The sequence below is a fragment of the Rhinatrema bivittatum genome, chromosome 1, assembly GCF_901001135.1.
Source record: "Rhinatrema bivittatum chromosome 1, aRhiBiv1.1, whole genome shotgun sequence".
Lineage (NCBI taxonomy): Eukaryota > Metazoa > Chordata > Amphibia > Gymnophiona > Rhinatrematidae > Rhinatrema > Rhinatrema bivittatum.
In genome coordinates this window covers 457908368-457933372 of record NC_042615.1, presented here as the reverse complement: position 1 = coordinate 457933372, position 25005 = coordinate 457908368, and the positions used below count along the sequence as shown (strand labels likewise).

The window sequence follows — 25005 nt, the reverse complement described above, 5'->3', positions numbered from 1 at the left end:
TCACCTGGTGGTGCGGGAGATAGATGGTCATCTATCCTGGTTTTTATCACAGGTGAGCCCAGAATACTTTGGCTCAATGGGTCTTCGAAGTGGTTCGAAATGGCTATGCTCTAGAATTCCTTTGCATTCCTCTGTATGCTTTCAAGTTCTCTCCATGCATCTCCCCTCAGAAGAGGGTAGAAGTGGAATCAATATTACAGGAGTGTTGATTCTGAAAACAATTATTCCTGTTCCCGAACTGCAGTGAAATACAGGCCGATATTCCATTTATTTTATCATGCCCAAGAAGGAAGGGTTGTTTCAGCCTATACTGGATCTCAGGGGCGTCAACCGACATCTACGAGTCACTTGTTTCAGAATTAAAATGATGCACTCTGTCATAATGACGGTTCAAACAGGGGAGTACCTCATATCTCTGGATCTGATGGAGGGGCATCTGCATATTCCCATCTAGTAGGAACATCAATGGTTCCTCCGATTTGTCATCCTGGATCGTCATTACCGGTTTCAGGCCTTGCCTTTTGGACTAGCCATGATGCCCAGGACCTTTTTCCAAGGTCATTGTAGTGGTAGCAGTCCTTTGCAAGAAGGGCATTCTATTTCACCCGTCTGGACAACTGGTTGATTTGAACCAAAACATTTGAAGAGAGTTTTTGTGTTTCCTGCAGGGTGGTTTCCTTGCTACAGGAATTAGGCTGGGTGGTAAATCTGGCCAAGAGAAATTGGCAGCTGTCTCAGACCCTGGAGTATCTCGGGGTTCGATTCGATACAAGGCAGTGCAAAGTGTTTCTGCTGGAGTCTCATATCCTCTTCATCTGACTGTGGTCTTATCTACAGGTCCTGGGGTTGATGGCTCCCACATTAGAAGTGGTTCTTTGGGCAAAGGCACATATGCACCCTCTTCCTTGTGCCTTGCTGTCCTGATGGAGTCTGCAGTTGCAGAACTATGCGGTGAGGCTGCTCCTTCTGTTAGAGATGAAATCTCAGTTGAACTCGTTACACACAGACCATCTCAGGAAGGGAATTTCCCTGATGACACTGGATTGGCTGGTACTCAGGACAGATGCAAGCCTCCGGGACTGGGGGGTCTCACTATTAGTAGTTGGTGGTGCAAGGGCGCTGGAATGCAGTGTAGCGGCAGTGGAACATCAACAGACTAGAGGCACAAGCAGTTTGGTTGGCGTGCCTGTGGATTGCTGAGCAGCTAGAGGCTCGGTTGGTCTGGATAATGTCTGACAATGCGACAACAGTGGCTTACATCAATCATCAGGGTGGAACCAAGAGTCAACAGATGTCAGAGATATATGCGCTCATGTTATGGGTGGAGCAGCATCTCCTAAGCACATCCGTCTCTCACATTGTCAGAAAGGACAATATCAGAGCCAATTTCCTCAGCAGGAGAAGCTTGGACCCAGGAGAATGGGAGCTGGCAGACGAGGCCTTTCAGCTCCTGGTGGACCGCTGAGGCCTACCAGATCTAGACCTGTGGGTGAATTTCAACAATGCGAAGTTCCAAGCTTTGTCATTTGCAGGTGGGACCCAAAAGCGATGGGCGTAGATGTTTTCATTCAGGAGTGGCCACATGGCGCCGTGCTGTATGTGTTCCCTCCTTGGCCTTTGATAGGCAAGCTGATACAGAAGATTGCAAGTCAAACCAACACCATCCTTTTAGTGGCTCTGGAGTGGGCTCAAAGGCCATGGTATGCTGATCTCCAGAGACTTCTGGTGGGCAGTTCCCTCTGGCTACCGTCTCAGACGTATCTGTTACATCAGGGGCCCATTCTGCACTAACATCCTGGTTGGTTCTGTCTTGCAGTTTGGCCATTGAAAGGGCTTGGCCGTTGAAGCCCGATTATTCACTTTCTGTAATTTCCATTCTTCTTTGGGCCTGGACATTTTCTTCTTCTCTAGCTTATGTTAGAGTTTGGAGGATCTTTGAGGACTGTTCTGAGTGAGGTACTTGACACTTAAGGTGGATATTCCTTTGCTTTTGGAATCTTTATAGGATGGCTTGCTTAAGGGTTTGGCCTGGATTGTGATTTATTTATTTATATATACACCGAAGTTCGTGGAAGACATCAAATTGGTTTACAATACAAATATAAAACATGCAGTTCAAACTACAAAATGAAATACAAAGTTTTATTAAAAGAAATAAAAATGCAAATAAAATGTTATATAAAACACAAAGTATATATTAAAATAGCTAGCAACAAAAAATCATGGGAAATAAGAACAATTGTCTGTCATCAATTATGCATAAGTTTGTTGATATAGCCAAATTTTTATTCCCTTCTTGAATGTTTGAATATTTGGTTCTAATCTTAAATTCTGTGGTAAGGAGTTCCATAACTGCAGCCCTGCTAGTGATATAGCTCGCTCTCTTACAGTGTTTAAGTGAGCTGATTTGGGGGAGGGTATCGGTAAAGTGCCATTGTTACATGGGAAGAGTTTTCCCATCTGGATGTGTCCTGTTTCTTTCGTGAGTTAAACCCCTTCGTACCCTGTTGCAGCTTGCTGTGCTTTTGTGGGATCTTAACTTGGTCCTCGAGTTCTTGGCAGGTCTGACTTTTCGACCACTGAATATTATTTCCTTGCGGCTCTTTTCTTGCCTCTTTTTGGTAACAGTCTGTTCGGCATGCTGGGTCTCTGAGCTGCAGGCTCTTTCATGCTGTGAGCCTTTTCTCCATATGACTCTGGGTGCGGTTCAACTTCGGACCTTGCTTTCTTTTTTGCTCAAAGTGGTTTCGGACTTGCATTTGAATCAGTCCATTTCCCTGTCTTGGACAGGGACAGAGATGAAGCCGAGTGCCGCCTTTTGAGTTCTTTGGACATCAAGCATCATTTACTGCGGTACTTGGAGGTGACTAAGACTGTTCGGACGTCTGATTGCCTGTTTGTGCTCTGTGGTGGAAGTAAGCAGGGAGCACCAGCGATGTAGGCAAAGATTGCCCGCTGGGTTAAGGAGTTTATTAAGGCAGCCTATGTGGCTGCCGAAGTTGCCTTACCAACGCAGATTAGACCACATTCCACAAGGGCTCAGGCGGTATTGTGGGCGAAGCTTTGTTTGTCGTCTGCTGAAATTTGCCGAGTGGTGACATGGTCATCTTTGCACAGCTTCTCCAAGTATTACCACTTGGATGTAAGGGCTAGGGAGGACGCTGCTTTTGCATGGATGGTTTTGACTGGGCTGCTGGCAGCCTCCTGTGTTTTTCAGGATTAGCTATTGTACATTCCACTCGTTGGGATTGACCTACGCAAATATTAAGAAAGGAGAAATTACTACTTACCTGCATTTCCTTTTCTTTAGTTAAGGGCAAGTCAATCCCAGACCTGCTCTTGGCTGCCAGAGTTGGATTTTGTGGTTAGCCTTTTTAGGACAAGATATCCTGCTCTTCATTGATAACTGGTAAGTGGCTTCTCTAGCCCTTAGTTTGCTAGATATGTTCCTTCTTTTGGCTGTGCTCAGTGTTTCTCTTGGATGAGAAACACGAATGGTTGCCTGTTGCTAATAATGTTCGAGTTTAATCAGGTTTGTCCACAATTTGGCTTTTCCAGAGAATACTGGCGGGCTGATGTCGGTTCAGAACTATATAGGCGTGATGTCAGCTTTTGCTCTGTCTACATTTGCTGGCAGAGGTGCATAACCCACTTGTTGAGATTGACCTACCCTTCACTAAAAGAAAGGAAATTATCAGGTAAGTAGTAATTTCTCCTTTCCAAATGATTTAGCTCATGGCAATTTTTGGAAAGGTCATCTACAACATAGGAAACCTAACCTTTTTGATCAACATGTATTACACTTTATTACCTCATATTGACATCGTTGAGCTTTTCTGTGTCTCTGCCCCGCAGAAAAAAAACTGACAAGTGAAGCTCTTGCTAAGAAAGAGATCCCCTTCCTCCCCCAATTTTGACTGTACAAGATGCTGAAGAGAAACATGGCACACTGTATAATCATTTTTAAACTAGCTTTATAAAATCATGTGTCTTTCCTACCTTTAACTTTGGGATCATTCATCCAGTTTCATTCAAATTCTTACAGATGGTGGAGCAGTCAGTGACTCAGGCTCACACTTTGCATGTTCCCATAGGGGCGGATTTTAAAAGCCCTGCTCGCGTAAATCCGCCCGGATTTACGCGAGCAGGGCCTTGCGTGCCGGTGCGCCTATGTTCCATAGGCCTACCGGCGCGCGCAGAGCCCCGGGACTCGCGTAAGTCCCGGGGTTTTTCGAGGGGGCGTGTCGGATCGGCGTGACATTTTGGGGGCGGGCCCAGGGGCGTGGTTTCGGCCCGGGGCGGTCCGGGGGCGTGGCTGCGCCCTCCGGAAACGCCCCCAGGTCGCGTCTCGGCGCGCTAGCGGCCTGCTGGCGCGCGGGGATTTACTTCTCCCTCCGGGAGGTGTAAATCCCCCGACAAAGGTAGGGGGGGGGGGTCTAGATAGGGCCAGGGGGGTGGGTTAGATAGAGGAAGGGAGGGGAAGGTGAGGGGAGGGCGAAAGCGAGTTCCCTCCGAGGCCGCTCCGATTTTGGAGCGGCCTCGGAGGGAACGGCGGCAGGCTGCGCGGCTCGGCGCGCGCCGGCTACACGACATCGGCAGCCTTGCGCGCGCCAATCCTGGATTTTAGCTGATACGCGCGTATCTACTAAAATCAAGCGTACTTTTGTTTGCGCCTGGTGCGCCAACAAAAGTACGCGAAGGCGCACTTTCTTAAAATCTACCCCATAGCCTTTAATCTTAAAATCGCTGTTTGTGTTTGTAGGTGCTCCACCCACCTCTCAATAACTTTTGAACCGTTCATCCATTTTCATTCAAATACTGTCATAAATAATGTAGGAGAGCACTCCTTGACTGAGCACATGGTCCTCTTGTCCAAAATGAACAGATGGATGATGATGAAATGTTAATGGAAATTAAGGAAGCTAACAAATTTGGCAGCACAGTAATGGAGATTTCAATTACCCCAATATTGACTAGGTAAATGTCATGTCAGGACATGTTAGGCAGGTAAAGTTTCTAGATGGAATAAATAACTGCATCATGGTCCAGGAACCTACGAGAAGGGGCACCATTTTAGACCTAATTCTTAGTGGAATGCAGGATTTGATTCAAGAGGTAATGGTAGTAGGGCCGCTCAGCAATAGTGATCATAATTCAGTCCAATTTGAGTTAATGACTGGAGGAAGGACAGTAAATAAATCTATTGCTTTAGCATTTAACTTTCAAAAGGGAGACTGATAAAATGAGGAAAATAGGAAATAAAAACTAAAAGGTGCAACTACTTAGGCAAAGAGTATACATTAGGTGTGAACATGGTTTAAAAATACTATCTTGGAAGTCCAGACCAGATATATTCTATGTATTAAAAAAGATAGAAGGAAGGCCAAATGACGGTCAGCATGGTTACAAGGTGAGGTGACAGAGACTGCTTTAGCCAAAAGAACTTGTTTCAAAAATTGGAAAAAGTATCCAACTAAAGAAAATAGGAAAAAGCATAAGCACTGGCAAGTTAGATGTAAAACATCAATAAGGCAGGCAAAAAGAGAATTTGAAAAGAAGCTGGCTGGAGAGGCAAAAATTCATAATAAACCTTTTTTAATATAGCTGAAACAGGAAGCCTGTGAGGGAGTCAGTTGGACTGTTAGATGTTCAAGGGGTTAAAGGGACACTTAGGGAAGATAAGGCCATAGCAGAAAGACTAAATTAATTATTTGCTTTGCTGTTTACTGAAGATAGTATGTTGGATACCATGTTGGAAATGGTATTTAATGGTTGTGATTTGGAAGAACAAAGAAATCATGGTGAACCTGAATGATGAAACAGGGCAGATTAAGAACATAAGAAATTGCCATGCTGGGTCAGACCAAGGGTCCATCAAGCCCAGCATCCTGTTTCCAACAGAGGCCAAAACCAGGCCACAAGAACCTGGCAATTACCCAAACACTAAGAAGATCCCATGCTACTGATGCAATTAATATCAGTGGCTATTCCCTAAGTAAAATTGATTAATAGCCATTAATGGACTTCTCCTCCAAGAACTTATCCAAACCTTTTTTGAACCCAGCTACACTAACTAAGTGGAGGAGGAATAGCCTAGTGGTTAGAGCAGTGGACTATGAACCAGGAGACCAGGGTTCGAGTCCAGCTGTCGCTCCTTGTGACCTTGGGCAAGTCACTTTACCCTTCATTGCCTCAGGTACAAAAACTTAGATTGTAAGCCCTCTGGGGATAGAAAAATACCTACAGTACCTGAATGTAAACCGGTGTGATATCTCAATTGAGATCGAATGCCGGTATATAAAAATAATAAATAAATAAATAAATAACTGCACTAACCACATCCTCTGGCAACAAATTCCAGAGCTTTATTGTGCGTTGAGTGAAAAAGAATTTTCTCCGATTAGTCTTAAATGTGTTACTTGCTAACTTCATTGAATGCCCCCTAGTCCTTCTATTATTCGAAAGTGTAAATAACCGAGTCACATCTACTCGTTCAAGTCCTCTCATGATCTTAAAGACCTCTATCATATCCCCCCTCAGCGTTCTTCTCCAAGCTGAACAGCCCTAACCTCTTCAGCCTTTCCTCATAGGGGAGCTGTTCCATCCCCTTTATCATTTTGGTTGCCCTTCTCTGTACCTTCTCCATCGCAACTATATCTTTTTTGAGATGCAGCGACCAGAATTGTACACAGTATTCAAGGTGCGGTCTCACCATGGAGCAATAGAGGCATTATGACATTTTCCGTTCTATTAACCATTCCCTTCCTAATAATTCTTAACATTCTATTTGCTTTTTTGACTGCTGCAGCACACTGAGCAGACGATTTTAAAGTATTATCCACTATGATGCCTAGATCTTTTTCCTGGGTGGTAGCTCCTAATATGGAACCTAACATCGTGTAACTACAGCAAGGGTTATTTTTCCCTATATGCAACACCTTGCACTTGTCCACATTAAATTTCATCTGCCATTTGGATGCCCAATCTTCCAGTCTTGCAAGGTCCTCCTGTAATGTATCACAGTCTGCTTGTGATTGACAAACTAAAGAGTAGCAAATCACCTAGACCAGCAGTTTACACTCCAGAATTTTGAAAACTCAAAAATGAAATTTCAGATCTATTATGAGAAATATGTAACTTATTAAAACTGTCTATTGTACCGGATGATTGGACAGTGACCAACGTGAAGCCCATGACCTTTGAGCCTGACTTCAGTGCTGGGAAAAATCGTAGAAACTATTCTAAAGAATAAAATCAAAGAATATATAGAAAGGCATGGCTTAATGGGACAGCCAGCATGAACTTACACAAGGAAAGTCTTGCCTCACCAATCTGCTGCATTTTTTGAAGTGTTAATAAACGTTGATAATGGTGATCCAGTGCATATAGTTTATTTCCCTATGAGAGACTCCTGAGAAAATTGAGTTATGAGTTAGGAGGCAGTGGCCTGTGGTGGATTGCAAACTGGTTAAAAGATAGAAAACAGAATAGGAATAATAATTTTCTCAATGGAGAAAGGTAAACAGTCTTTTCCTCAGGGATCCCTACTGGGACCAGTGCTTTTTAATATATTTATAAATTATCTGGAAAAGGGAATGATGGGTGAAGTGATCAAATTTGTAGATCACGGAAAATTAGTTTGAGTAGTGAAATCACAAGCGGATTGTAAGAAATTGCAGGAAGATCTTGAGAGACTGGAAGACTGGGCATCTAAACTCCTACTTTCTATACACAATGTGATCGCCAAACCCCTCTCAAATATTCTTAACTGTTCCCTAGAACATGGCATTGTCCCCAATGCTCTGAAACAAGCCATAGTGAAACCACTCCTCAAAAAACCCAACCTTGACCCCACCACCCTCTCTAATTACAGACCAGTGTCCAACCTACCCCTACTAGCTAAAGTGCTTGAAAAGCTCGTGAACACACGCCTATCTGATCACCTGGAACAAAATAACATCTTCCCTCCAACCCAATATGGTTTCAGGAAGCACTTAAGTACTGAAACCTTGCTCCTCTCCTTACACGATACCCTTATCAAAGGAACTGACTCAGGATCATCCTATCTTATCGCATTACTTGACATCTCAGCTGCGTTTGACACAGTTAATCATGATGTCCTCCTCAGCATACTCAGAAATATTGGGGTCACTGGCAAGGCCATTGATTGGATTCAATCATATCTCCAAAATCGTACTTTCACTGTCACTATGAACAATAATGAATCTGACCCCATCAGTCTCCCCCAAGGTGTTCCCCAAGGTTCCTCACTCTCATCTACCTTATTTAACATTTACATGCTCCCCCTTACTACGCTCCTCACTAATCTACACATCAAGCATTTTATTTATGCTGATGATGTACAAATCATTTTCCCCTTCTCGGACACCATCCAAACGGCTCTACACAGCTGGGAATCCTGTCTTTCCTCTATCAACCAGCTCCTAAAGGACATGCACCTAGCGCTTAACTCCAACAAAACTGAGCTTTTAGTCATATCGAATAAGCAGCCACTCCCGGTCATCCCCCCTGCCTACTCTGCTACTAACTTCCCACCTCACACTCGCAACCTAGGAGTTATTATTGATAATCACCTCTCTTTCAAACCATTCATCAAATCCATTATAAAGGACTGCTACTTTAAACTGCAAACAATAAAGAAGCTCAGACCCTTGCTACATTTCAATGATTTCCGTACAGTCCTTCAAGCTATTATCTTTTCAAAGATTGACTACTGTAATGCGCTCTTACTTGGCATTCCCGCAATTCACACTAGACCACTCCAACTTCTACAAAATGCCGCCGCTCGCATCCTGTCAAACACAAAGAAAAGAGATCACATCACCCCCGCACTTATGGAACTACACTGGCTCCCTATACAGTCACGAATTCTTTATAAAACTCTCTCAATCATACACAAAAGTCTATTAAACTCCAACCTCAACTGGCTCAACCCCCCCCCTCGTACCCCGTACCTCCAAGAGACCTACACGCCCAGCACTCCAAGGAACACTCCAAGCCCAATCTATTAAATCCTTTAAGCTTTCCTCCACTATTAACAGAGCCTTTTCTCTGGCCGGCCACACAATATGGAACTCTATGCCCCATGATATTCGCACTGAGACCTATACCCCCGCTTTCAAAAAGAAACTTAAAACCTGGCTCTTCCAACAAGCTTACTCCATCACACCCCCTATTACATAACTCCCCCTCCGACCCTTACCCTTACTCGGATTTCCTGATATGACCACCTCTATGCTTGTCGATTTGGTACTGTGCACTAATTCTGTATATAGTTTTGATGTAAATAGTTTTGATGTAAGGGCTCCCCCCTAATTTCAATTATATGTTTCCTAGTTCAGTATATTATCTGTTTTATGTAAGGGCCCCGCCCAATGGTTTTGTGTTCACTGTAAACCGATGCGATGTGCGAACGGTCATCGGTATAAAAGAAACGTTAAATAAATAAATAAATATATGGACAAGTGCAATGTGATGCACATGGGTAAAAATATCTCACACTGTGGTTACATGATGCTAGGATCCATTTTAGAAGTTACCCCCAGGAAAAGGATCTAGGCATCATCGTGGATAATACTTTCAAATCCTTGGTAGTGGTCTAGAACAGCAATTCTCATCTGGTATGTCATGACACACCAGTGTGTCGTGTTTCCTGGTGTCCCACTGCTCCGTTGTACTTTTCTTCTATTTATTTATTATTTATTTATTTAAAGGTTTTTTATATACCACGGAACGTTACAAACATCACCTCGGTTTACAATGAACAATAATTTAGCAACAGGCTTTACAATTAATTCTCCCTTCTCCCTTTTTCGAGCCCCCGCGGGACAATTGGAAGCCTTTCTTCCTACTCCCACTGCCCAATGGGAAGCCTCCTTCATTCTGCCTGCCCCCGCACAGGCCAATCGGAAGCCTCCTCCCTTCTACCTGTTAGTGGGAGTAGTAAGAAGGGAGGAAGCCTTTGATTGGCCGGTGGGGCAGGCATCGCATAGCCCAGGGATGGGAAGAGTGGCAGTGCTGAACCCCGACAAAGCAAGGTTGCCACAGGAGCCCATCCCCGTGGCGGCAAAGAGGAAAACCCGACCCCGACCTCCACAGGAGTCCTCCCTGTGGTGGCGAAAAAAGAAGGCCCGCCAGAGTAAAGCCACGGCGGGACTGGAGCCCATCCCTGCAGAGAAGGAAGAGGTTTTTGGTGAGAGCTTGTGGGTGTGAATGGGTGCACGGGTGACAGCTTGTGTGTTTGTGGGTGTGAATACATGCATGGGTGAGAGCTTGTGTGTCTGTGGGTGTGAATACATGCATGGGTGAGAGCTTGTGTGTCTGTGGGTGTGAATACATGCATGGGTGAGAGCTTGTGTCTGTGGGTGTGAATGGGTGACAGCTTGTGTGTGTGAGTGTGTGAATGGGTGCTTGGGTGAGAGCTTGTGTGTGTGGGTGTGAATGGAAGCCTGGGTGAGAGCTGGTGTGAATGGGTGCTTGGGTGAGAGCTTGTGTGTGTGGGTGTGAATAGAAGCCTGGAGAGGGCTTGTGGGTGTGAATCGGTGCCTGGGTGAGAGCTTGTGTGTGTGGGTGTGAATGAAAGCCTGGGTGAGAGCTGGTGTGAATGGGTGCGAGCGAAAGCCTGGGTGAGAGCTGGTGTGAATGGGTGCGAGCTTGTGTGTGTAGGTGTGAATGGAAGCCTGGGTAAGAGCTGGTGTGAATGGGTGCGAGAGCATTTGTGTGTGATTGAGAGCTTGTATATAAGAGAGCATGAGTATGATTAAGAGAGAGACTGGTCAGGGAGGTGATGTGTTTCTGAGTGAGAGAAAGAGAGACTGGTCAGGAAGATGACTGGTGTGAAAGAGACCGAGAGTGGTAGTGGGGTCTAATTGCGGGTTTGTGTGTGAGTGACTGGTTGTGGGTGCTAAGGAAGAGGACTGTGAGGACAGAGCTTCAGCAGCCCTTGCTGCTTCTGGTAGTGCTATTGGCCTGGAAGGGAAAGGAGTAGGAGAGTTGCTGGAGAGGGTAAGTAAAGGTGGCTTTTTACATTTATTTTTCTTGATTGACTGCCATTTTAATTATTGGGTATTATGCGATGTCTGCTGTTTTGAAATTTTTTATTGATATTTGGACATGTTTTAATAATTTTAATGAGTTAATTGTTGGATATTATTCTGTTCAGCAGCTGTTTTGTAACATTTTTAGTATAGCTTTACAATTATTTATTATTTCTGTGTGGGGCTCTACAGAAGCTTAGCTTATTCTGTTTTCCCAATAGGAAATGTATTAGTGTTTAGGGCCTGGTTTAATAGTTGTATTTCTTAGATAGGGTTGTTACTGTTTGAGTGTGTTCCATAATAGAGGTGTAACTTTGTGCGGGTTAGTTTGTATGCATTATTGCAAATCCTGAGAGTCTGTTAGGTGCTATATTTCTCTTTCCATTTCTCCAGGTTTGCACTGATTGCAGAGTGGCTTTTTTGGATTTCCATTTCAGTTTCTGTCTCCATATTTATAATTTGTTGTTTTTCCGTACTTGGTGAAGGTCAGTTCTGGGTGTGTGACCGAGGTGAGGTGAGGTATTTTACTAGCATGTGTTTATAATTTGTTGTTTTTCCGTACTTGGTGAAGGTCAGTTCTGGGTGTGTGACCGAGGTGAGGTGAGGTATTTTACTAGCATGTGTTTTCTCAATAGGATATGCATGTATGGTAAATTACTGTCTTTTCATAAGGAAGGCTATTGTGCCTGGTAGTAAAAGGAGTTTGTTTTGCTTTTACTGAGATGTCATCAGAACCAGAATATCTTTTTTGTATGGCGAGTTGTACAGGGTAATGCCCTAGATCTGCTCTGCACTCATTGCTGAGGGTTGAGGGGATTCCTGTGGATGCATAGTGCATGTTTACATTTAGCCCCGTGATGGTCACATGCTCAGTGTGTCACGCATATGAGAACCATCTGTCAGGTGTGTCCCAGCCAAAAAAAGGTTGAGAACCACTGGTCTAGAAAGCAAAGACTTTACAGTGGATTTTGTTATTCTCTCCCTTTCTGTATTGTTGTGGTGCTGAATGAGATTTTTTTGTCTTGCTGTTTTATGTTCTCATTGCGTTTTGGATGTTTTCCTATTTATCAGGCCGATACAGTAAAGCGCGGCCGCGGTTACCCTGTTTCTAACCCGCTTTGTACGCACAATTTGGACGCGTATGTCTAACCTGCGATTCAGTATCTGGTTTTACCTGTCCTTACCGCTTCTTGAAATCGACGCGTATCCCTTTCCGCCTGCGGCATGTATATGATATGTTAATGATCGGATTAGCTATTCCCTCCGATACAGTAACATGCGCCCAGCTATTCTGCTGCATCTTTAACCTGCAAATTTACCGCCTACCCTGACCCTGGCGTTAGTGTGGTGAACTTAGCCGCCCAGTCCCAAACCAACCCAATCCACAGAAAAAAATGCTTCTCGCACAAGGGGGAAAAATTATTACAAAAAATAAAGCAAGGCGCAGGGCGAAAATCATTTCTGTATTATGCTTGGGCATCGGGGATTGCCAGCTTGACAAGCGTCAGGCAAGCCCCAGCAGCCGGCGATCGGCGGCAGGGAGCGCAACAAAGCATCTCTGCGCGCAGCTCCAATTTTCCGCCTCCTTCGGACGGGCAAGAGAGAGACGAAATTTCACAGGCAAACTTTCCCCCAGCCCCTGCTCACCTGCCCTGGCCGCGGCCACGCAAGCCCCCAGCAGCAGCAGCAGAAGGGCATCCATGGGTGCCAGTCTCCCGTGCGGGCGCGCTGACAGCTCCGGAGCAGCCCCAGTCCTCTCTCCCCTCCTCCGAGGCGCGCACCGTGGCTCCCCTGCCTCCCGGGGGCCAGCCGGCGGCGAGAGCGGCTTCAGCAGCCCGGGGCGGATCGGGCGCTCCCCATGCGAGGCGGCTTCCAGCAGCCCCCGCCGGCGAAGGTGCATGAAAGCACGCCTGTACGCCCAATTTGGGTGCTCAAGGCAGCAGGCGCATGAACGCACGCCGTGACCTGAGCGCCCGGCTGGACGTCAGAGGTCACGGTGCGCGTTCATGCACCTTCGCTGCCTTGAGCAATAACCCCTCCCTCCCTCCTAATGAAATCCAGTTTTGCTTAGATATAGTTTTTCTCATCCTGTGTTGGTAATTATTATTCATAATGCTTCCGTTTTGTATTTAATTTTTGGTAAATCTTTTTTTAAGTTAAGACTGCCCAAATTATAGATTGGATTTTTATGACCTATTAATATATTTACATTGAAAAGCTACACAGTAAGTTTCATAATACTGTTGCTGATATAACTAATGCAAAAAATGTATTTACATGAAGCAATTGCCTACTTCACCAAGAAGAAAACTGACTTCCCTGCAGATGAACTTGTTTCCATGCTGTTTAGTGGTTCTAGTCCAGGCAAGTTGCAGTAAGTGGCCTGTTGTGTTTTCTTCTTCCACAAATATTTATTGTACAGTTGCCAGACCTCTGATTCTGTGAGATGTCAAAAAACAAAGCATGGTTGGATCTGGCATATATATATTTCCATATTCAATCTCCAAAGTATACTGGATGCTGCTGGAAGTAGCTCAGTAAAAGAACTAGTTCCTCAGAGCCTGGGGTGTGCCATCTTTTGGAAGTAGCATTAACTGTGTAAACACTGAAGTTCCCAAGTCATTTTTTCAAGAGTAGGGATGTTATTTCCTTTTTCCTGACTTTTATTCTGGCTCAGATTATAGAGTCTGGCCTACTGAAATTCCTCTGCAATGTTCCATTTTATTGTTTTAATTCTTTGTTAAATCAGCAGTGCTCACAAGAGAAAAGATGAAACCTACCGTAGTTTATTTTTCTGGAATGCACAACTGAAGTTACCTTCTTACCCTCTTGAAACACAGAAGCATGGTGACAGAAAAAGACCATACGGCTTTATCTACTCCACCTATCCGCACAACTGCTCAGCTGTATAATCTTTACCCCTCCCATCAGAGATCCCCCCCATTAGAGGCACGCATTTGTAAATATTTTCCAGGATGCAAGAAATGGACGGATGGCAACAATTGTTGGGGAAATAAAGGTCACAGCTTTATCGTGTAACACCTGACCAAGCCATAACAGGGAACACTAGTTCCACCCCCCCCCCGCCCTGAAGCCTCGGTGTCTTAACACCACATCCCAGCAGAAACCACCAACGACCCACCTGGCCCTCAGACGAGGCGCTCCCCATCAAGACCCAGTAGGAAAGGCTCCTTTGGGGGAAAACCCGCCAATGTCCATCAAGTCACATGTCCAGCGTGCAAACCCCGCCCCCAAGCATTCTCCCACCACCAGAATTACCAGATTAACGCCTGGCTGAAGCAGTGACCTTACACCAACCAGCAAAATCGGCTCGGGTGTTCCCTACCCACAAGCTGCGACAAAACAGATGCTATTCGGCAGACAACCCCATAAAACAAAGGGAGAGAGGGAGGATGGGTTGCTGTGATTCAGGCAGGCCGTGCAAGGAGGGACGATTCCAGGGGGCTTCCCGCTTTAAACCCGTACCATTCAAACCAAAGCCCTACCTCCCAGGGTCTTTCGGCTAATCATATGTGCTCGTCCCTTTCCCGTCTGAAACTAAAAACCCCTCTGAGTCACGCTCATCTCTCATTTCTCCACCCTTTTTTCCCTGCCCTTTGAATGTTAATATGGGTCAGGCTCGGCACCGTGTTAATTGCGGTTGCCGAGATTGAGCTGAATGGCCTCTCAGTAACCTGCAATTGATAAAACTTCTGTATCTGGCATCGGAGACCAGAATGACAGGGCAGACTGGATAGCCTAGTTAACCTTTTTCTGCCATTTATACTTTGTTACTACCGTATTTTTCGCTCCATAAGACGCACTTTTTCCCCTCCAAAAGTGGGGGGGGGGGGGAATGTCTGTGCGTCTTATGGAGCGAATATAAAAAAAAAATGTAACTACAACTCCCCAAGACTTGCCAGAATCCCTGGTGATCCAGCGGGGGTCCTGGGAGCGATTTCCCCCTCTCGGCCATTCGGCTGCCAGTAATCAAAATGGCGCCGGAAGCCCTTTGCCCTTGCCATGTGACAGGGGCTACCGATAACATTGGTCGGTCCCTGTCACATGGTAGGGGCAATGGATGGTCCACGCCATTTTTTAAGATGGCGCCGGCCGTCCATTGCTCCTACCATGTGACAGGGGCTAACCAATGGCACCGGTAGCCCCTGTGACATGTAAGGGCAAAGGGCCACCGGCGCCATTTTGATTACTGGCAGCCGAAGGCCCGAGAGGGGGAGATCGCTCCCAGGACCCCCGCTGGATCACCAGGGACTTTGGCAAGTCTTGGGGGGGTCAGGAGGGTCGGGGGTTGTAGTTAATTAAATTTGAAGGGTTGGGGTGTTTTTGTTTTTTTTTGTGGTTTTTTTATTTTTTCACAAAATAGCATGATAAAAGTTTTCCGATCCGGGGAGTGGACCGAAATGGCCCTCCCCAGACCCGAAAACAAAACGGGGACAAAAAAAAATTGTATGCATACCCATTGCTCCATAAGACGCACAGACGCCCGGGAACGGAGCCGGTTTAGCAGACCCTTTTTTTTTTTACATTTTCCCCCTCTAGGTGCGTCTTATGGAGCGAAAAATACGGTAAGAACATAAGAAATTGTCATACTGGGTCAGACCAAGGGTCCATCAAGCCCAGCATCCTGTTTCCAATCCAGGCCATAAGAACCTGGCAAGCACCCAAAAACTAACGGTATATTACTATGCACTGTTAGCAGATTATTATGCCATTATAACATATGCCCAATACATTTTGAGACTTTTCAGAGATCAATGAATTTTATGTGACTTTAAATGTTCTACTTATCCATAACAGTTCATTGACTCCGGTTACAAACAGGTATTCTGATTTGCTGTTAGTCAAAACCATGTAGATATTGCTGTGCAGCCCATGCAGGGATGCAGCACATTGTTTATTCCCATAACATTACCATAGTTATCTCCAAGTTATAGGATGACATGTTCAAAAAGCATTTTCAGTAGCAGATTTATTTTCAGTAGCAAGATGGACTTCCAGAATGCCTATCATTGTGACAGAATTGTATTTGTCAGGTGGCTGTAATTATGGGAGGGTAACCAGGCCTACCTAGTGCCTGCTTGGCCAGCTGGCACGTAGTTAGGGGGGGGGGGGGGTGAGGAGAAGGATTGAGAAAGGAAGGGAGCAGTGCCCCCTGTGATTGTTAGGAAGGCTGTGGGGGAGGGGAAGAAAAAAAAAAAGGGGGGGGCAGTGATCTGGGTATTGAGCAGGGGACAGGTCATTCGTCCCCTGCTCATCTTTGAATCTAAATGATTAGTGCTGATTGGCTGGGGAGGGGGGATATTTGTAAATAGAAAATGCCTGTGGTGGGGGTAGTTGCAGCAGCGGCGCGAATCCTATTTTGCGCCTTTTTTCCTGCTGCAGTAGCTGCTTGGTTTGCTGGGGGCGGTTAGTGGTCGCTTAATTAAAAAAAAAAAAACAAAACAACAAATGTGTCAGGTCTGCGGCGTCTACCGAGACTCGGGTCGCGGCTTGAAGGGGCGCGGATTCCTGGGAGTCGGTATTTGGATACCGGGTGAGAGGAGCTCCCGACCTCGCTTCGGGCGCTGCAGGAGTAGCGGGTCCCGGGTGAGCAAGTGCAGAGGGTCGGAGAGTCTGGGGTCAACAATCCCTTTGCAAAAGGATCTGGAAAATGACGTGTTTTCAAGCGCGCCCACTCCTATCCGGTTGGGGGCGATGCAGTCTTGGCTTCTGGATTACCCGAAACGGGAAGAAGCTATGTTACTGTTTAGAGGTTTTGATTCTGGTTTCCGTATCCCTTGTGCGGGTTCTGCCCAGCTGGGTGGCGGCACTAATTATCCTTCGGTTAAAAAAATGATTCAGGTTGTGTCGGCGAAGTTATAAGTGGAAATTGATTTAGGGAGAAGAGTGGGACCGTTTAGTGACCCACCATTAGGGAATTTGGTGCTTTCGCCGTTGTCTATTATTCCAAAAAAGGAACCGGGGAAATTTAGATTAATTCATAATCTCTCCTTTCCCTTAGGTAATTCAGTGAATGATTTCATTCCTCCCGAGTTGTGCGTGGTGCTGTTGGGTGTTCCTGAGCAGATTACAGGTCTGAGCCAAAGAAGAATTCCATTTTGGTTTCTTTGCGAAAAGCCTCTTTTTTTTTTTTCCTTATTATGGAAGCCATTCAAGAATTGATTAATGTTGAATGGGACGCTTTGGAGGCAAATTTTAAAGGGGGTCGGACATTGGAAGGTCTGAATGCCCTGGATCCAGTAGTTAGAGATTGTTTGCTTTTCTGAAAGTGGATGCGCTTGTCTGTGCTGACTCCTAGCGGACGACTATATCCATGGAGGGAGAAGCGGCCTTGAAGGATGTACATGATAGGAGGATTGAGACCATCCTTAAGCAGGCCTTTGAGAAAGAAAGAGATTTAACGTTAGCTGAAAACATGTCACAGGAAATAGTCCAATTTATGGAATGGGTGGAAGGACATCTTCAGGTGACCTTGGCCTCTCACATTGCAGGAAAAGACAACATAAGAGCGGACTTCCTCAGCAGAGAGCTTCTGGACTCAGGAAAATGGGTATTGTCGGACGAGGCGTTTCTGCTGATAGTGGATCCCTGATGCCTTCCGTTCTTTGACCTGCTGGCAACTTTGCGCAATGCGAAAGTTCCTTGATTCTTCAGTCGCAGGAGAGATTCGTGGTTCCCAAGTATCCAAGCATGGTGATTGGAAGACAAGCTGTCTTATGTCTTTCCCCCGTGGCCCATGTGGGGCAGAATAGTTTGCAGGATCGAGGGCCACAGGTATGCCTCTTTCGTTTCGGCGGTGCAACTGATCAAGCGCTTAGGACAGGATGCCCTGTTGGCTAAAGTTGACATTTTGTCTGCTTTCAGGTTGTTACCGTTGCATCCGGATAGTTTCCATTTATTCAGTTTTCGTTTCAATGGTGCCTATTACTTTGATAAATGTCTTCCGATGGGTTCCTCCATAGCATGTGCGTACTTTGAAACTTTCACTACCTTTGTCCATTGGGTAACAGAGCAAGTTTCTGGGTCGAGGAATGTAGTGCATTGTTTAGATGATTTTTGTTTGTGGGAGTGGCTGGGTCGGACCAGTGTAGTCAACTACTTCATAGGTTCCAGGACATTGCGACAAGCTTTGGCATTCCATTGGCGAATGAAAAAACAGAGGGCCCATGTACTCGGTTGACGTTCTTGGGCATTGAATTGGACTCTGTTGGCATGATTTCCCGTTTACTGTAGAAAAAGTGGAAGCTTTGCGGGCATTAATAAAAGAAACTTTGGGTAAAGCGAAGCTGACGTTGCAGCTATTACAATCTGTAGTGGGTAGTTTAAACTTTGCTTGCCGGGTAATCCTGATGGGCAGAGTCTTCTTGCATAGGTTGTCCTTTGCGATGGTGGGTGTGTCTAGGAGACACCATCACATACGTATTATTTCTGGAATGCGGGAGGATTTCTCTATTTGGGATCACTTTCTGTCAGAGTTTAATGGTAGTTTATTCTGGCAGTCTGATTCGGTATCCAGCAATGCTCTGGAATTGTATTCGGATGCAGCAGTGTCTATGGGTTTTGGTGCCTACTTTAAGGGCGCCTGGTGCACTGCGCCGTGGCCCGATGATTGGCGGGAGTTGGGAGCTACAAAAAACATTACTTTCCTGGAGCTTTTCTCCATAGTAGTCACGGTGTGTTTATGGGGTTAGCCGCTGAGAGATGATAAAGTCATCTTTTGGTGTGACAATCTGGGCATGGTGGAGGTCATTAATAAGAGATCGGCAAGGTGCCTGATGATGTCCGAGTTGTTACGGGAACTGGTTATGCATTGTATGTCTTTGAATATGACCATTTGGGCTCGTCATGTCCCAGGTGTTGCTAATTGTGTGGCTAATTCTCTTTCTCGTTCCAAGTGGGAGCTGTTTCAGAAGCTGGCTCTGGAAGCGGATCCTGTGGGAGCTTCGGTGCCTCCTTTCCTTTGGAGGTTTGGTTCCCAGAAGCATGGAAGCTGCTGCGAGTATCGCTTGCCCCGAGCACTTGGAACGGTTATGTCACTGGCGCTTAGAAGGTGGTGTCCTTCCTTTCTTCCAGGGGATGGAACTGGGGACCGGTATTGGATTTCTTGCTTTTGCAATACATGGAAAGGCTAGAGCGGAAGGTTGCTCTAAGGCTACCATTAATAAGCGGTTATATGGGTTTTCATTTTTTATAAAAGTGCACAGATGGGGCTTTCCAGTTGGCCGCTTTGTCATTCGTCGGCTGTTGGTGGGATGGTCTAGGGATTCTACTCATGTAGGGGCCGGGAGGTTACCCATTACACACGATATTTTGTTGGGATTATGGGATGTGTTGCTGAGTATCTGTACTTCTTCTTTTGAATGTTGCCTGTTTAGGGCGGCTTTTGTATTGGCGTTTTTTGGAGCCTTCCGGATAAGTGAATTGGTAGCCAGGGCATCAAAAGGGGCAGAATCCACTGGGTTGCTAGAGCGGCATGTGACCTTAACTCCTGCCACTCTGCTATTGTTTTTCCCAAGGTCAAAAACCGATCAGGCGGGATGAGGACTGTCCGTGACGCTGAGGGCAGTTCTGGGTTTACGCACTTGCCCGGTTGCTTACGCATGGGCAAATGCACAGTTACGTGCCCCGGGGAATGCCCAGTTCTTGGTCCATGTTGACCTATGTCCGCTGACTATCAATTCCAGATGGTGTTACCGTCTTGTCTGTTGTCCTTGGGGTTGGATGTGGGGAAATTTGGAACACATTCCTTTTGGATTGGGGCTGCAACTTCTGCGGCGTTGGCGGGTCTGTCGGGTGGAATGATCCAAAGGATTGGGCGCTGGAAGTCAGATGCGTTCGAAGGCTATGTGCGGCCTGGGCATTTGTAATTTCAGTGCTCTACCTAATTGTATTTTCCTTCTAGGTGCTGATCAGTGGCGATGCTGTGTTTGGATTGTGGGACATTCATATATCGTCTGGGCTCACAGATACGCATGTGGCCGCCCATACAGACCTCATTTGGACTTTGAAGGGCGTGGTGTGTGTATCGAATGGTTGGGACACAGGGGAATGAAGTGTGATGAATTGATCCCGTGTTTGCAGAAGGGCTTAAAACGGGATGGGCATCCCGATGTCTTAATCATTCACTTGGAGGGTAATGACTGGGGAAAGATGTCGGGGCGCAAATTTATCAGCATGGTACGCAAGGACTTAATTTTGGTTTCCATGCTGTTCCCTTCTGCAATCATCTGTTGGTCTGATATCATAGCAAGGCCTGCTAAAATGGACAACTTAATATGGCGCAGGAGCCGCGCCAAAGCCAATCAGCAGATTGATTCGTGGCTGAGCGCAATGGGGGGCTGGCACATTCGTCATGGGTGGGCTTGGGTCTCGGTGGGGGTTTTGTTCAGGGATGACGGTGTTCATTTGTCATTCATTGGTCTGGATTTATTTAACAATTCATTTCAGGAGGCCTTGGAAAGGATTTTTCTGTGGGAATCTTGGCCACATCTTTGGGGGTGTCACAGATCAGGTGATCTGTGCATATGGCGGGTTGCCCTAGTCTTTGGAGTGAAATGTTATTTATACAAGTTGACTTCGGCATATTATAATTGATGCAGACAGCTGGGTGCAGTTGTCAGAGACGGGACTCCTTGCTGGGAGGTGGCGGGGGTTACACTGGCTTGGGCTTCTTGCTGGGAGGTGGCGGGGGCAGGGATAATGGGTTCAGTGAACAGAGGAACTGGATAGCTGGTTGGCTACTAGTGATTATCTTGCTGGGAGGTGGCGGATGGTCGGGTGAGTTACTGGATTGTGTACTGAGGGCTCGGGCACCTATGTTGTACAATAAAGCTGCGGCCTTTTGGATTCCAATACTGTGTTGTGTATTTTCTGAAGGAAAGAGGGGGGATGGGGAATGTTGCAATGTAAAAGGGCGAGGCGGAAGGTGTGTAAGTCCTGGCTGCCCATATTACACGACTTTCAGCCTTGTGCCTTTGTGCCCACCAGCTTGCAGCCAATTGTGACTTGCCTTATTTGGTAGCATTTTATTTGGCTGTTGTGATTGGAAGGCTTCAGAGTTTGTGTATGTTTAAGAAAATAAGGGGACTAGAGCAATGGTTTATTTTTTATTGTAGGAACCGTACAGAAGTGACCTGAAAGGTTAGTATTGGCTCTAATTCTGCTTATCGATTTTAATTAATGAGTGAGAGTTTCTCTTTGAACTTTAAAATACGTTTTAATTTTACAAAATATATAGGTATTGAACACTTAAAGCATAGATGTGGATTTTCTGTCAAATTTTGAATTGGAAAATTTTTCTGGAAAATTTCCCCATGCAATTGTTTTCTCATTTGCATAACAATTTGCATTAAATATGTTTTCAGAAAATTTACTATGCATATTTTCCTGATGTTTATAAATAGATTTGTGATCTAATTTGACATGTTTTTGACTGATATTTAGTTACCTACCCTTCCGTATTAATGTGTTATGTAAGTAGCCAAGTAGTTGAACTGAACTATTTATTTGGTGAGGGGGGTTGGGGTTAAAATCAAGAAAGACAGCTAAGGTAGTTTAAATGTTACACTGAAACAAATTCAAAGCTTTCTGTGGAAACATTTTATTTTATTGGAATACTGTAAAATGTAAATACATTAACAGCATGTACTTTGCTTATATTGTTTAAGGAAAAAAGAACAAAGCAAAGCTAGTGAAAGCTGTTTACACTCATTTTAGTATACCCAAGGTACCATGCATGATATGTTGTAATTATCCACTCATGTACCTCAACAGAGTTTAATTTTCTTTCACTGAGATAAGAACATAAGAAATTGCCATGCTGGGTCAGACCAAGGGTTCATCAAGCCCAGCATCCTGTTTCCAACAGAGGCCAGACCAGGCCACAAGAACCTGGCAGTTACTCAAACACTAAGAAGATCCCATGCTACTGATGCAATTAATAGCAGTGGCTATTCCCTAAGTAAACTTGATTAATAACCATTAATGGACTTCTCCTCCAAGAACTTATCCAAACCTTTTTTGAACCCAGCTACACTAACAGCACTAACCACATCCTCTGGCAACAAATTCCAGAGCTTTATTGTGCGTTGAGTGAAAAAGAATTTTCTCCGATTAGTCTTAAATGTGTTACTTGCTAACTTCATGGAATGCCCCCTAGTCCTTCTATTATTCGAAAGTATAAATAACTGATTCACATCTACTCATTCAAGACCTCTCATGATCTTAAAGACCTCTATTATATCCATCCTCAGCTGTCTCTTCTCCAAGCTGAACAGCCCTAACCTCTTCAGCCTTTCCTCATAGGGGAGCTGTTCCATCCCCTTTATCATTTTGGTTGCCCTTCTCTGTACCTTCTCCATCGCAACTATATCTTTTTTGAGATGCGGCGACCAGAACTGTACACAGTATTCAAGGTGTGGTCTCACCATGGAGCGATATAGAGGCAATATGACATTTTCCGTTTTATTAACCATTCCTTTCCTAATAATTCCTAACATTCATTGTGGCTTCTCCACGTTCATTGTCGCTTTCTGCAAAATCATTGGCACTACTTATTAGTCCCATTTCAGAATTATAACCATCCAGGTTATACGAGGTGGTTTGGTGTTAGTTAATGATTAAGATTCAGGCCATATATGCAACTGTCATCTTCTGCCAAAAAAATATTTTCTGACAGTCAATGAGTTAATTAAAGGTTTTGGAAGGGTGTTCGCTATAGTGTTGCAGGCATTGCATGACATCTGTGGATGCCACATGTGCAGAAATGACCCGAAAAGGACAACTGTCCCAAGTGTATCTTATAGAATGTCTATTTGAGCACCGGAAAACCAATCTATCAGCATTGAAGGACCCCAGCATTGCACCAATGGCAAGAAAGCATCAGTATTGGGTTGGCCATCGGTTCCCTCGATGTCGTTGGCCAATATAGTACCCAGAGACTGACCATCTTCCAATTATTTTCACTTGAAGAAGTTGTTGGGTTCTGCCTCTTTGACTTCGGCATTGAGGAAATCCCATGCCAAGTATCGAGGGAAGCTGAAGAACATTGGCACAATGCCAGGCATGGGAATGGTTTAGCTCTGGTAGAAAAAACACACCCCCCCAAGTGGTCCCGTAGCGAGGACTCATTCTCTAAGCATGCTGGCGATGCATGACAGCCTCCATCAGGCCTGGTGTCTGTTAGAGAGAGAGATCCAGCAAGCTTTGGAGAAACTTTGGAGGTGCAAGGCCTCTGTGCTGGAGCATTGATGGCACTGAGGCTGGCACAGACTATCCTTGAGCCACTGTTCAACTCCCTTCAGGTGCACACAGGTGATGTATCAATGCCAGCACTGGCACCAGTGTTCATTTCATTACTGATTCCTGCTGGCCCATTGCTGATCTCCGGCTCTTCAAGAGAGGAAGCTTCCCTGAGACATCAGTTCCTTGGGGGTCTAACCCAAACAACCAGCTGCACTGGTCCTCTGTCCTCAGCCCACTGGCTGAGGACAGAGCACCGAGAGCCCTCGCCTTCAGACTGCAATGACTATCTCGATATTCATGAGGGTATGGTTCTGACTCTGTGGACATCTCTGAAGACTAGATGTCTACGGATCTCCCCTCTGACCTCTCTCCTCCATCAGACAAAAGGAATACTCTGCCTAAGGACCTCTTCTTCACCAGTTTTGTGAGTTAAATGGCAGAAGCCATTCCATTTACATTGCAGACTGAGGAAAAGTCCAGGACCAAGATTCTGGAAATCCTCCAGTTCATGGAGTCCCTAAAAAAATTGTGGCAGCCCCAGTACATGAGATCCTTCAGGAGGTGTAGAGGATGAGGTGGAAGAAATCCTTGTCAGTGGCTCCCGTGAATAAGAAGGTGGATGTGAGCTGTCTCATCCAAAAGGCTACCAGATTCAATAAGTGGCAGCTGCCATACCAATCTGTGGTTGTTGAATCCACTCTTAAAAAGGCCAAGGGATCTAGAACCCACTTCTTGGTGTCCCTGGGGAGGTATTCTAGAGCTATGGGTATTATTGGGTGGAAAGGTGGTGGTGGTTTAGTTTTTGTTTTTTTCAGTATGCTATGCTAATTTCCTGCATAGCATCCTTCTAGGTCGTCTTGAGCCAATTTATGCAGGACATCCTGAAGCAGGTACAGGGGATTGCTGAGCAGCTTTCCCAAGAAGCAGCAAGATGCCTTCCATTCACAGATGGTTAAAGGGTTGGAATGTAGAAAACGCAGGGTCCATTCGACCTACAATATTTTCAAGGCAGTATTGAGAGTCTCTTCTGCGGGATTGGGGCCCACAGACTCATCTGGCTGCAAGCTTTGGATCTCCGTCTATCCAGAAGAGCAAGAAAGACATTTTATTTATTAAAAAATGTATTGCTGATGTGTCATGTATGAGAGAAAATCTCTTCAAAGATAAAGTCAAGGATGTGGTAACACAAATTTATGATCATTGTGCAATGTTTCAGCTCCTCTACTACTCAGACCTGGTCTCCTCTAGGAGGTACCTAAGATTGGATCAGAGGAGGCATTTTTTTTGCCCAAAGAGGTGCTATCCTCCACCCTCTCAGTCCTGTTCTCAACAGCCCCACCCAAGGCAGCAGAGAACGCCTGAGCCCCCAACAGCAACTCAGTTCAACACTTTGGATGGGGTTTTGACTGGATCACAGAGAACATAGCCAACATCCTAGTACCTGTGCTAGTGGCCCTGCCAGACAGGGGAAGGGTATAGTTTTACATAAATTAGTGGCCCAGTATAACCTCAGATGTATGGGTCTTCAGCATCATCAAAAGAAGATACTAATTAAGCCTTTTAAGTCTGCCAAATTGACCCTCCAGACTTGTCTTGGGGTCAGTCACTGCATCAGAAAGTGCTTCTACAGGAGCTTTCTTCCTGCTTAATGGCCTAAGTGGTTGGTCTATTCCACCAGGGAAAC

General features: G+C 45.5%; 1 protein-coding gene and 1 long non-coding RNA gene across 7 annotated transcripts in view; one reads left to right on the top strand and one right to left on the bottom strand.

Annotated features, from left to right (window-relative positions):
• LOC115093598 overlaps window positions 1-13489 on the bottom strand; it is a 267417-nt gene extending 253928 nt beyond the window's left edge. For both annotated transcript variants that reach the window (XR_003857350.1, XR_003857348.1), the window contains exon 1: window positions 13335-13489. This is a non-coding gene — a long non-coding RNA (uncharacterized LOC115093598). The remainder of the gene's footprint in view (window positions 1-13334) is intronic.
• A 1786-nt stretch (window positions 13490-15275) lies between these two features.
• The window catches only part of MPDZ (multiple PDZ domain crumbs cell polarity complex component), a 662189-nt gene continuing 652459 nt past the window's right edge, over window positions 15276-25005 (top strand). For 4 of the 5 annotated variants that reach the window (XM_029605550.1, XM_029605570.1, XM_029605559.1 and 1 more), the window contains exon 1: window positions 15276-15334. The gene's annotated coding sequence lies outside the window, so the exon portion shown is untranslated. Of the gene's footprint in view, window positions 15335-21139; window positions 21219-25005 lie in introns of those variants that run through there. The other variant, XM_029605540.1, reaches the window with a different exon arrangement.